General features: G+C 34.8%; 1 pseudogene across 7 annotated transcripts in view; it reads left to right on the top strand.

Moving 5' to 3' along the window:
• Window positions 1–12,500, top strand: part of LOC144964657 (cAMP-dependent protein kinase type II regulatory subunit pseudogene) — a 148,817-nt pseudogene that overhangs the window by 47,050 nt on the left and 89,267 nt on the right. For 2 of the 7 annotated variants that reach the window (XR_013643901.1, XR_013643899.1), the window contains exons 1-2: window positions 8,731–8,811; window positions 10,147–10,433. The product of XR_013643901.1 is annotated as a cAMP-dependent protein kinase type II regulatory subunit pseudogene, transcript variant X5 (transcript). Of the gene's footprint in view, window positions 1–8,730; window positions 8,999–10,146; window positions 10,434–12,500 lie in introns of those variants that run through there. The other 5 variants (XR_013643903.1, XR_013643900.1, XR_013643902.1 and 2 more) reach the window with 5 other exon arrangements.

Here is a 12,500-nt window from a genome sequence, read left to right as displayed (position 1 = left end):
ACTTCTCCAAAATGTGCGTGCGTCGTACACAATAGTGCATTTATTCCCAAAAAGCATTAAAGGCTTTCAAGCATAAGTTTATCCTGATTGATATAGCTTTAAACAGTCAGTATGAAATACCTGCTACCCTTCGAATAGGATGCTCTTCTCTTGGAGTGATTATTCCACCTTATCTAAGACCAAACTATTCAGTAGCAGGCGAGTGGACATGAGCGATGAAACGACTTTGCGTTATTTATAATCGCAACGATTACCCCACATAATATAGAAACTTGTCAGTTACTCTATTATATTCACGAGAGTGTGAAATATATACTACTGGGCAAATTATAAAGAAATATCTTGTTGAACTCTTAGAAATAATTTTTTTAAAAGAATTTATGGACTGCTTTTTGCACCGGAATTGTATTTGATATATATCTATCTATGTGTAATAACATTGTTCAAAAACTTTCAATTGAAAAGAAGTGCACTGGGGTTGATTTTCGAGAAAGAAACCAAGAGGCTATTGCAGCTCTATGGCATTGGTAGGGGAAGACGTGTACGAATTTGCAGGTCTGATAATCCACAATGTATTGGGCTCATTGTTGTAATGGAAATATCCTCAACCCAACGCAAAACATTGCCAATTACAACAATATTAAATCAGGCCCATATTTGCACATAGGCAGGAGACATTTCTCAAGAGGTAATTGAACTTTTCATCCGTTCCTTGAGATATACAATTCAACTATTTATAGATGCTGGAGACTGGAGGCGACATGCATGTTTCTGAATCGTGAACTAAAGGAGTTAGTAGAGTTCTTTTCAATCCTAAATTGATATTAATTTATTATTGGTAAATATATTAAATTCTCATACATTCCTGTTCTCGCAAAATTAAAGAACCATCCCCCTAAGAGGAAAACAATAACAACAAAATTTCAAATATTCGAGTTTGGGAGAGAGAAAAGTTCAAAAGTGGCCTGTTCACTTTTTTTTTTTGCCAAGGAAAATTATTGTCAGCAATAATTGGCGGTATATTAGTTGACAGATATTTCTCCTTTTCTTATGTACATAAAAACCGGTTAGTACATGGCACTCAAAAATGATGATTGTAACATTTCATACATTTCATGTTTGTCGACTTCCTTGTAACCTTTGCCGAATCAATATCATCCACCCCACGGATTCAGACTTTATTATATTAACAGCGACAGTAAAATGTAATAGTGTCTTCATTTCTCAATAAAGGAATGCCAGCTCATTGAAATTCAAACATTGTTATCATGCCTAAGAAACCGAAAAGGAGTGATGGGATTTACACAAGCCTTAATCAATATCAATATTCAATAAATGTGACCCACGGGTTGAAAAGGGTAGTATTATTGGTTGAATCAGATTCTTTAAATTTGAATTAAGCATCTAAACAACACAAAATTAGTTTTAACAATAATTATTTGTACTAGAAGGTATTCCCGCTCTACGTGCGAAATACGCCTTGAGTATAAAAAGTGAGCTCATTATAGATCTATGAGTTTTGAATCTAGACGTGGTAAAAATGTCTTTGACCTTTTTTTTTTCTTACCTATTTTATGCTTTGTGATTTATTAGTTATTTGTGCAAAAGTCTGATTTCACTTCCGCCCAGCAACGAGCAGCTTGGTTCTAAACAAAGAAAAATAAATAAAATCGGTACTTTTTATTCTTCATGCTGGCTACAACTTTTTCACATGTCATGTGATCAGAATATATAAAAGTCAATACATGATCAGATTTATAATGTTTTTCTCCTCTGGATGCACTTTTATGCTCTTCGGAGAAGTATTTCATAATGGCGTCCGCCATAGTCTACTCGATTGTTTAGAACCAGCTACTCAGTTACATGGGAAGTGACGTCACGACTGTCGAAGCCTATTGTGGTGCCGAAATAGAAGGAAGTCGTCGTTGAATGGCGCTTTCCTTTGTTTCGTCATTATTCTTTTATACCTTAGTGTTTTTTATTCAAATTGTGAAGAAAAAAAAAACATCATTTCCTAATTATATGGCTACCTCTCCCAGCGTTTGTCGTTCCCAATTAACAATCCAAATTTGATTAATCTTGGTTTCTTGGTTTTTAAATCCATAGAGCTACATTATTTGGGGTTTAGCTCCGTGTCTCAAACTAAGAAGTAAAGGAGTTTTACAAGATTCTTGATTATTTTGGTTTTAAACGAATTTACTTTTCTTAGCTTATTTTAGCTATCCTATAAACGTCTAATTAGAATGATATATTTTTTCAGTTCCATTTACATAGCATGAAATTAGCAAACCACATTTGTTTTTCATTATAACAAACATTAATTATATTCGTATCTTAATCAATTCAATTCTCCGCCGATCAATTTCTTAAATTAATTGGTCAACATAACCAGTATTTTACTTCTTTCAAGTTAAATGCCATTCCGAATGTTAACAAAACGATGAACCAAAGAAAGTTGTCTAAATTTCTGTTCATATTTTGTTTCCAACTTACCAACAGTTTGACGCGATGATCCACACATTGTACTGGTACAGAGCTGGAATATATAGTGATGACTGAGTAATACTTGTATTCTAAAAACTACTGAAATAATTTTAGCCGTACAAAATACTCTTTATTTTTAGCCAGAGACATTTTACTTCAATGAACAAAATAAAAAGCTTGAGCGTTTATATAGTGCAATATCCACTAAACGTGCTCAAAGCACTTTACAAGGGGTCTTTAGCCAACAGCAATACTTAATATATAGGACGAGATATGACGCCTGTTAGTAGATAAACAATTTGTTTTCCGACAGAAACAAAGCTGTAAACGGCCAGGCACTCATTTTAACCGTGATACGATGGAATGTAAATTAAAAAGCCTTTTCCAAGGACTCAACTGCGCCCCGCTCAGAACAAGACTCGAACCGGGGACCTTTCGATCCGAAGACAAGTGTTATACCACAGACCACATAACCACGTTATCTTTTACATTGTGCAATGTCTGCTAAAATATGCTCAAAGCGCTTAGCACGGGGTTTTGAACCAACAGCGTTACTTAACATAAATGAAAAGAAGTGTCAGTTGTAAAACGCTATAATACATTTTTCTGGTACCGACCATAGGCTCATCATTACATCCATATGAAATAAGAAATCAACATTACACTATTCAAGGCGGGACTTGAACCGGGAACTTAAAGGCCACAAGTCGAGTGTTAACAATTGATTAGTTCTTTGGTCGGTTTTACTTTAATCTAACATTTAAATATCCTTACTTCCTATCATAGAAAAAATCAATTTCAATGCGACTCGGAATGTCAATAAAGCCGGAGTCGCATCGCAATATTATTTGGCAAATCAATCATTGAGTAAACCTCTTTCCGTGAGTAAACTTAATTTCAGATGGCCGAGATTTCATAACCTCAATTTTTATGTGCACCTTCGGTTTACTGCTATTCGTGACAGTCGAAGAGAACAAAATGGTTTCAAAGACTGCTGTCGTGGTGATAACAAAAAGTAATCCCAACGACATGTACGGCCTATGAAGCTGGAGTTTATCCCGGTTTCTAGTAACGTTAAACGGATAATATAGTAAATTGCTTGTTTTCCTTTTGATACGGCGCTAGTCCGTCGGAAAGTATTTTCTCCTTGATCTTACAAAACCAATTGGACATTCATTGCTGGATGGACAGATTAGTCAGAGAAAATATCTACTGAACCCGGGATTGAAATCGGTCCCTTTGCTGCGAGTGCTCTACCAAATGAGCTATCTGAACTCCTCTCCCCCCCCCCCCCCCCCCCCATCCCCCCCGCTTCCCGCTAAGTATGTGATAGCATGATCTAAATAATTTGTTCCGCAGTTAAAGGTTATAACCAGATTAATAAAGGGAGGTGGGCTAACACTTACAAAAACATTTTGAAGTCAAAGTAGACACAAATGAAAATTACAGGCTAAAAGGGTGAATTTAACTGTTTGTACAAAATACATACAGACAAAAACGCTATTAAAGTTGAAGCGGACATAAGAGAGAATAAGCAAATTGGTAAAAGTCGATTCAGGCTTAAAAAAAAACAAAACAAGCAAAATAAAGAAAGACCGACATTTATTGCTCAAATATTATTCTAAAATTGGTAAATTTATTTAGGAAAACAAAACAATTAATATCTTATCTTTTGAATAGAGTAAATTATAATTCACAGATTGATCTATAAATGCAAATAATTAACTTATGTGTAGATTTTTTTTTGTCTTGAAATATGCACTCTCCAAAAATTGGACGCTATATTCTTCGATTCCTATTTTAAAACCTTCAACTCTTTTATGCTAACGTTTTAATTAAGAAAAATGAATGAAATACAATGTAGAGCGATCGAAGGTAACGGAGGAATGTCACTCACTGATATTTTAAAAATATAAAATATAGTATATGGAGTCTTCTACCTCTCACTTTTGATATAAACGTCAACCTCGTAAATGGATTAACCCTCTCCTTACCACCAATAGGAAAATCGTCACATTCGTTACAATGCAGCCAACAATTTTCTTATTCTGATTTCATTTTGTTATAGTTATAGCTATAAAAACTCGACACTGTGTTGCAAAACTCATTTTTCTGAACAAAATATAGAATATACTCGTTGCTAATCTGTTTGACAAAAAAAAAAAAAAATTTTGTGTTGGGCGAGTATGACGTTTAGGGTAAAATTCTGAAAATGGCTGGCAAGGAGAGAGTTAAACTTCGTTTTATATTATAATACTAATTATGAAGAGCTCGACACAAAACCGATACCATCTGTTACCAAGAGGGATCAAATCGTTACTACAAACTTACTCTAAGTTTGTATCAACAGCTTTTTCCTGACCCAATCGTGTTAAGCGTAGACGCTTTTCCAAACACACGAATCAACACAGTGTAAATAAAACGCTGGAGGATTATATCGACCCTGTTTCAAATCATACATAATGTCTAGATATTCACCGAAAACGTTCAACAAACGTCTTATTGCGTGGGCAATTGAAAATCACAAATTCCTCTTATAGTTCTGGTACCTACCAAGATTTTGGTAACGCAATAAATGGTTTCTTTTTTTTCATAATAGCCGCGCTTTTTATATGTACTTGCGACCTCATCTTTCTAAATAAACACATCTCAAACCTGGGTCTGACATTATACAACGGCGCCGATAGCTATAGAATGAATGATCATTACGTCATCCAGCTCTTTGTTACTGATTCTTAGACCGCCAGTTGTGATGATTAGTTCTCACTAAATGGTATCTAATAGACTTCAAACGTGTAAGGTTACACATAGTTTTGCACCGATTGGTCTGGGGAGCATAACATGTGAATATTTTATTTAAACGCCCATCATCAATAATAGAGGAGCATAAATTAAGCTAACTTGCATTCCCATTAATGCATATTATTATTTTAAGAATTTCAAAATAATTTTACAAGGTATTGAAGTTCTCAACTTTTTTTTTATTGGGTTTTCTAATTTGTTTTTTATGTTTTTGTAATGACGCTCCCAACGTTTGTTCCATTGGGTTTTCTATTTTTTTTTTTTTATGCATTTGTAATGACGCTCCCAACGTTTGTTCCATTGGGTTTTCTATTTTTTTTTTTTTATGCATTTGTAATGACGCTCCCAACGTTTGTTTTATTGGGTTTTCAAATTTGTTTTTTTATGTTTTTGTAATGACGCTCCTAACGTTTGTTTTATTGGGTTTTCAAATTTGTTTTTTTTATGTTTTTGTAATGACGCTCCTAACGTTTGTTTTATTGGGTTTTCTAAGTTGTTATATTTTTGTAATGAAGCTCCCAGCTTTTGTTTTATTGGTGTATCTTTTTGTTTGGCTTATTTTATTATTGTTTGAAAAGCCATAAAGAAGGATTTTTGAGACCTCGACAAGCCAGGATTGGAAGTAGCAAACAAGTTTAACTGTTTTCAGTTACAATACCGGGATAGGATTCTGACTGGAAAGGGATTAGACTTTTTAACCTTCCTATTCAAAGAGTTCTTTCGATCGCCCGCCTACTTAGCTCGTATCAATGTTATTATGTTTATATCCACGCTTTTTTTATTATCTCAATTTCAATATCCGTGTTGAGAGCTAGCTAGAGAGGATTAAGATGTTAAATTTATTGCTATACATTTTGACAAAATGCTTTTTTTCCCATTTTGGCCAGAAAACTTTTAGATTTATCTATCGATAGATTTGGATGGAGGGGCAGTGTTGTGGGGGGGGGGGGGGGGGGGGGGAGACCGGGTAGGGGAAACTTGTCAAAAATCTTTAAATTTATGACAATTCGTCCATATCGGTATTACATCGAGTCGAAACAAATACAGGAACTTTACGCTTAGTTTATAAAATTTGAGTTAAAATAAATGATTTTATAGAAAAAAGTGGATTTTTTTTTTGTTGAACTTTAAAAGTACATATGTGTTCCTTATTAATTCTGGTAATTTTTAAAGTGATACTAATCTGCAAGAGGTTATGGACTGTAAAAAGTAATGAATAAAATATGATTACAACAGCTTCGAACATTAAATTTTCTTCCAGCCCATTCTGAAATAATACCAGGATGAGATCGTAGGCCACATATTTTTGAGACTTTATCAAAATCTCACGCTTACGAGTTTATGGACACTATCGGAGGGGGGGGGGGGGGGGGAAGAGAGGAGATGCAGGAAGAAGAGGTCCTCCTCAGGAATTGATAGTGGGTGTATATGTTTTTCAGCCAAAAAAGACTACTATAAGTTTGGTGCTAAATTTATAGTGCCGCATACGGATTAAAAAAACAAACAAACCCCAACATCTTTTTGAATTTTTGGCAAAAAACAAAACAAACTCGTCCTTCAAAACTCGATCGACCAGTGAAGTTTCAGATTTGAGAGTTTTTGACAAGATGAGGGTCATTTTAATCAATCGATATGTGAAGGACGGGCTTTCTAGTAAAAGTTTAAAAAATGTGTTGCAATGTATTTGAGAATATCGACAGTCGATAAACCATTTATTATTGTGCGGCGATGTAGTCTAATGGTATGACGCTCGCTTTCGGATAGGAAGGTCCTGGGTTAGATCCTCGCTCGGCGCATAGTTGAGTCCTTGGATAAAACATTGTAATATCGCCTAACATGCGTGGAATGTGTGGAAGACCGAGTATCCTTAAACAGGCAAATAAATCACTAATTACTCTCGGAAATAGCACAATAGAATTTTCAAATAAAGCAAAAAACCTTGGCGTCATCATTGATAAAGATCTTTCCATGACAAGCCACGTGAATAACACCATACAATCTATGTACATAGAAATGAAAAAATAAGCAAAATTCGTAATTTAATACCGAAGCATATAACAGAACTTTTAATTAATTCCTTGGTTTTATCTAAATTGGACTATTGTAACTCCCTTTGGGCGAATTTAACTAAAGACAAAATTAGCAAACTTCAGGTTGCTCAAAATAATGCAGCCAGGCTCATTGTGCGCAATAACAAAAAATACCCGTCAGCAACTCTTCTTCTCCGTGAGTTACATTGGCTTCCTGTTGAAAAAAGAGTTGCCTATAAGATTTGTACTGTTGTCTACAAATCCCTGAGCACGAACAGTCCCTCCTATATTAAAGACCTTCTAAACATATATGTCCCCAATAGAAACTTGAGGTCAAGCAATGACCAATCAATCCTTGTCAAACCTAAGCCATTGCGTAAAATAGGTGAACAGTCTTTTCAATTTTCGGCCCCCCATTTTTGGAACTCTCTCCCGTCACACGTGAGATGCTAGGATTCGTTGACAACGTTCAAATCTCGCTTAAAGTTTTATCTTTTTACGTCATAATGTTGCAATATTATTTTCATATTTTGTTGTTGTTAAATTGAATTCGTATCACGTTTCCTTCACACTTGTCTCACTGTAATATGTTTTGTTTTATATCACTGTAAAGCGCTTAGAGCCTGTGACAACGGGGTAAAGCGCTATATAAATGCCATTTATTATTATTATTATGTCTCGTTCCACATGTTACGTGTTGCTGTTGGTCTATGACCCCTTTGTAAAGCGCTTTGAGCATGTTTAGTTGATATTGCTCTATATGAAAGCTCAAGTTAAAAAAAAAAAATATGTAATGATTGATAGAGCCAGTAAAATACAAATCCTTATCTCGTTGTCCCGCGTCTCACATAGTTCGTGTTTGTATGTGTATCAATGCGCGCCAAGTCGTCTTGTGGTATGACAATCGGCTTCGGACCTGTATTTTCTGTGTTCGAATCCCACTGTCAGCGGCTGTAAATTAGGTCCTATGGGGACTCATCGTAAAAAAAGGACCTATCTGATAAAGGCGATGCTTTTCGGGGAACAACAAATTATCAGCGCTTCACAGGTACACTGCTTCGTCATATAATAGTCACTGTTGTTGTTTCCTTATGTACCCTTGTAAACGCTTAGAGCATATTTAGTCGATATTGCGCTATACAAAATAAAAACAGAGAAAAAAACAAAACAAAACAACACAAACAAACAAAAAATGATTTTAAAAAACACAACAAAAATAAATAAAACAAAACAAACCGCAATAGCTTTTTACACCTCTTTCCCTCCCCCCAACAAGTACAATCCCCACCACCACCACCACCACCACCACCACATCAATCAACACGAAGAAAAGGGCGGGTGTGTGGGATGTTGCAAGTGTGTGGGAATGTGTTCATTGTATGTGCGTGTATGTCTACGTGTGTCTGCGTTTGTCACTGCAGCAGGTAGTCAAAGGGAAAGAGAGGGAGAGAGAGAGAAAAAGGGCAACATAAAAAATCGACCAAAACAACTGACGGTAGGTTACAGTAGGGGTAACGGCAACATCATTCATTTCGAATAGGACAGCAGCTATAGTATGTATAATGTTATCTTGTAAAATGACCTTCGTATGACAAGTCGCTTGGACGGATTGTTACAATTTCATTATTTTTTTCTAACATCAATTCGTGTCCTTTCTTTTCGTTAGTGTATGTGACTAGCAGGTAAGAATTATGGGCGGAAGGACTTTAATTAATAATAAAATACATGTTGACAAAAAGCTGTCAGTTAAAGCTCTAAGACGAATTTCTTCAACGCCTTTGTGACGGATATTATAATGTATGCGGAGTCTATTGTAAAAAGACCCTTTTGTGACACGCCAATTTGGACATTCATTTTCTTTTTTCTTTATAATTTCTTAATTTCTTTAGCATCCGTGTCTCCTCATTATATCCCACACCTTAGCTAACGTGAATTTTAATGAGAAACAGACTTCAGACGTCTAGCAAAAATAAAATGTAGCATTGCATTACAGTCTACAGTTTGAAGCAGTCATTTTTTTCCTAACGGACAATAAATTTATGCAGACGATGTTCTGATATCAAAATAATGTAAATTTTGCTTCTCGAAGCTCGAAGAAATAAATAACAATGTGAAATTGAACGTAAGCTTCAATTTAATTACAAAAACAGATGAAATAAAAACAACAGGATGAATGAAACACTACAGCTACAGATGATTGAGATCTCATTATCTCATTCATCTGTAGTGTTTCATCCAACCTGAAACGTCCATTTTATCTGATTTCGTAATTAAATTGAAGCTTAGATTCAATTTCACATTGTTATTGATATCAAAACAGGATGAAATCACATTCTTTCTACACTCATCAATTTGGGTTTCCTCAGAATCACTAGTATCACGTGTGTGTGTGTGTGTGTGTGTGTGTTTGTGTGTGTGTGTGTGTGTGTGTGTTTATAGAACATGAATGGGAGCGATGTGTGATGAATTTATTTACTTTGAGAAAATACATTTGATTTCTCTCAAGTAAATGCTTGTATTCATAATGGCCCGAAATCTACTTCAAAATCTATCGTGGCTCCAGCTTTTCAAAAAGTCTTTGTCTCAAACTTTACATTTCTTTGAAGCCTCAGGTTTGGGAACTTTTTGACATATCTTTGACCATTCCAATGAATCGATAATTGAAAAAAAAAGTTTTGTGGCCATTTTGAAAAGAAAAATTATGTTTTTCCCCCTTTTTTTAAACTCCAGAGTGCGACATACGTTGTAAGAAAGAATAAGAAGTTAATTCGCACAGTGTTTTTACTGTAATTAAATTATTAATAATTTTTCTTTATATTCTATTCCTCAGCTGAGAAAAAAAAAACCCTCAACCGGTATACACTCCTTATATTATATCTACAACTGACTACACTTTAAAAGGAGAAATAAAAAAACCCGTTGGATTGACCGTCTGGTTGGAAATCTTTCCCCACTTCATGTCACTTGGATTCACAAGGGACGAGTTGGATTAGTAAGGCGTGACTGTGTGTGACTTCTCGTCTTTCACTTTCAATTATTGATGAAATTTCATCGCCTTTGGTTCATTCTGCATAATAGCTACTCTCTGGATGATTATACTTTCATTTCTATTTCAAGGTAAGTTAACACTGTTTTTCCTATATACTTCAATGATCTTTCAGAGCCATCAGGCCTATAGAGCACTGTGCTTAAAAAAAAACAAAAAAAAAACAAAAAAACACACACACACAAACAAAAAAAAAAAAAAACCAAACAAAACAAAACAAAACCAAAAAAAAAAAAATAAAGAATCAATCAAAACAGCCAAAAACAAAATAAACAAACAAAAAACATACATGTTTTGTTGTTGTTTTTTTTAATTATTTATTTTTGGTTATTTAAATTGTTTTGCCTAGTAAACGTATCTATTTCATAACTTGAATCTAAGAAGTCAAGTCGAAATACTTTTCACACGTAGATATTGTGTAATATTATTATTATAAGGTCGTATGAAGTTCAAGTTTCTGGACTAAATAAGCATGAAAGATTCATGCATCCAAAATAATTGAATATGATATGCTTTAATGAAGTAAAGTTCAGACCACCGAAGTGGCGTAATCAATTAGTAGCGCACCCACCACAAGTAACTGGAATTCAATGATTAGTTGGATAAGTTTTTTATTTTTTTATTTTATTTAATTTTTTTTGGGGGGGGGGGGGGGGGAGGGGGGGGGGTTGGGGGAGGGGGGGGGGGGGGGGTTCACAGCAAAAACTGTGATGTTAATTCGGCATTGATTTTGTGTTGATTTAGTAGCAGCCTTTTTTTCGATTGTTGAGTTGATAATACGCGCGTTTCTTAACCAAAGGGATTGGTGTCGGTCGCGGATGCAATGCATAGTATTTTCTGTCGACCGAGACTTACTTTGTAATACACCTGAGTCCTATCAATTCGATAGCAAGCGATTGCTACTGTATCCGTTCAACATTTTAGAAAGATAAAAAATCCTAATAATTTATTGGCCTCGTTACTCTTGAGGATTGCTCTTATTTTAATTCCGGTTATGTCATGTTAATCAAAGGAGCATGTTTTCTTAAATACCTGCCGCTGTCAATTAAATAAGTTACGGAAAATTCGGAGACCATTTTAAAGCGTATTATCTTTCAAATACAATTCTAAACACAATTTAGTGCATAAAATACCACAAATTCGTATTTTACGCTTCCAAAGAGGTTTGAACCGGAAGAGTAGAAGGTGTGACCAAATTAATATTGTTACTGGTTTGTTTGTTTGACTTTGGATGTGTTTTATAATCTTTGCGATTCCCGTCTGTGTTATTAAGGTCAGCAATTATAATTAAATTATAACCAAATACTATATTAATTAGGCTATTATTTTATTCATTTAATGATAAGGATGATAAATAGTTTTCTACTTAGTCACCATAATATAAGCATAACTATAAATCTATTAATTACTCACTAGTATAATATCTGCATCCAGTAAGACGAACATAGGGATATAACCCCTTTAACGGCCAGTAAATCTTATGAATGTTAATTCCTTCCTCGCTACAGTGGGGGACACTCCCCAACATCAGTAACAAGATGCATTTGTTGCTATATTCTGTCGTACTCTTAAAAACCATATTAAAATATTTTTGGGCCAGAAAGAAAACAAAAATCGTCCTTCAAAGATTGATCAATAAAAAGGAGCCTCATCATGTCAAAAAACTCTCAAATCTTGGACAAATTAAATGTCTTTTTCAGGTTACGGCAGTATAGATGGAATGAAACAGACGTCACTCAGCGCTTTGTTATTGTTCTTAGACAGCCATTTTAATGATTAGTTTGCACTAGATTGTATCAATCAGCCTGAAAACGTTTCAGGGTACACAAAATTGTCTGTGTCGGTATGTCATATCCGGCTGGTGGATGTTGTGAGGATTTTACCTAATCGCATAGTATCGATACTCAGAAGTAGATATCTCGTCTTAAAAGCAAACAAAGTGTTTGTTTTTTTAAAATCCCGAATGCAAATGATAGTGATTTTTATTTCCTGGTTTCTCCCCATCATTCACAAATATTGGTTAGCTGGGTCAGTTAGCTCTGGTGGAAAGTATATTTTAATAAAGTGCGTACCCACTGGGTGACAAGGGTCCATTAGATTTGGTGAAAAGAACTTTGAAATAGACTAACGTCCTATCC

This window comes from Berghia stephanieae, chromosome 2 (genome assembly GCF_034508935.2).
Source record: "Berghia stephanieae isolate SIO BIC M18660-M18661 chromosome 2, UCSD_Bste_1.3, whole genome shotgun sequence".
Classification (NCBI taxonomy): domain Eukaryota; kingdom Metazoa; phylum Mollusca; class Gastropoda; order Nudibranchia; family Aeolidiidae; genus Berghia; species Berghia stephanieae.
Note: the sequence above shows the minus strand (reverse complement) of the source record. Positions and strands in the feature narration are given on the sequence as shown.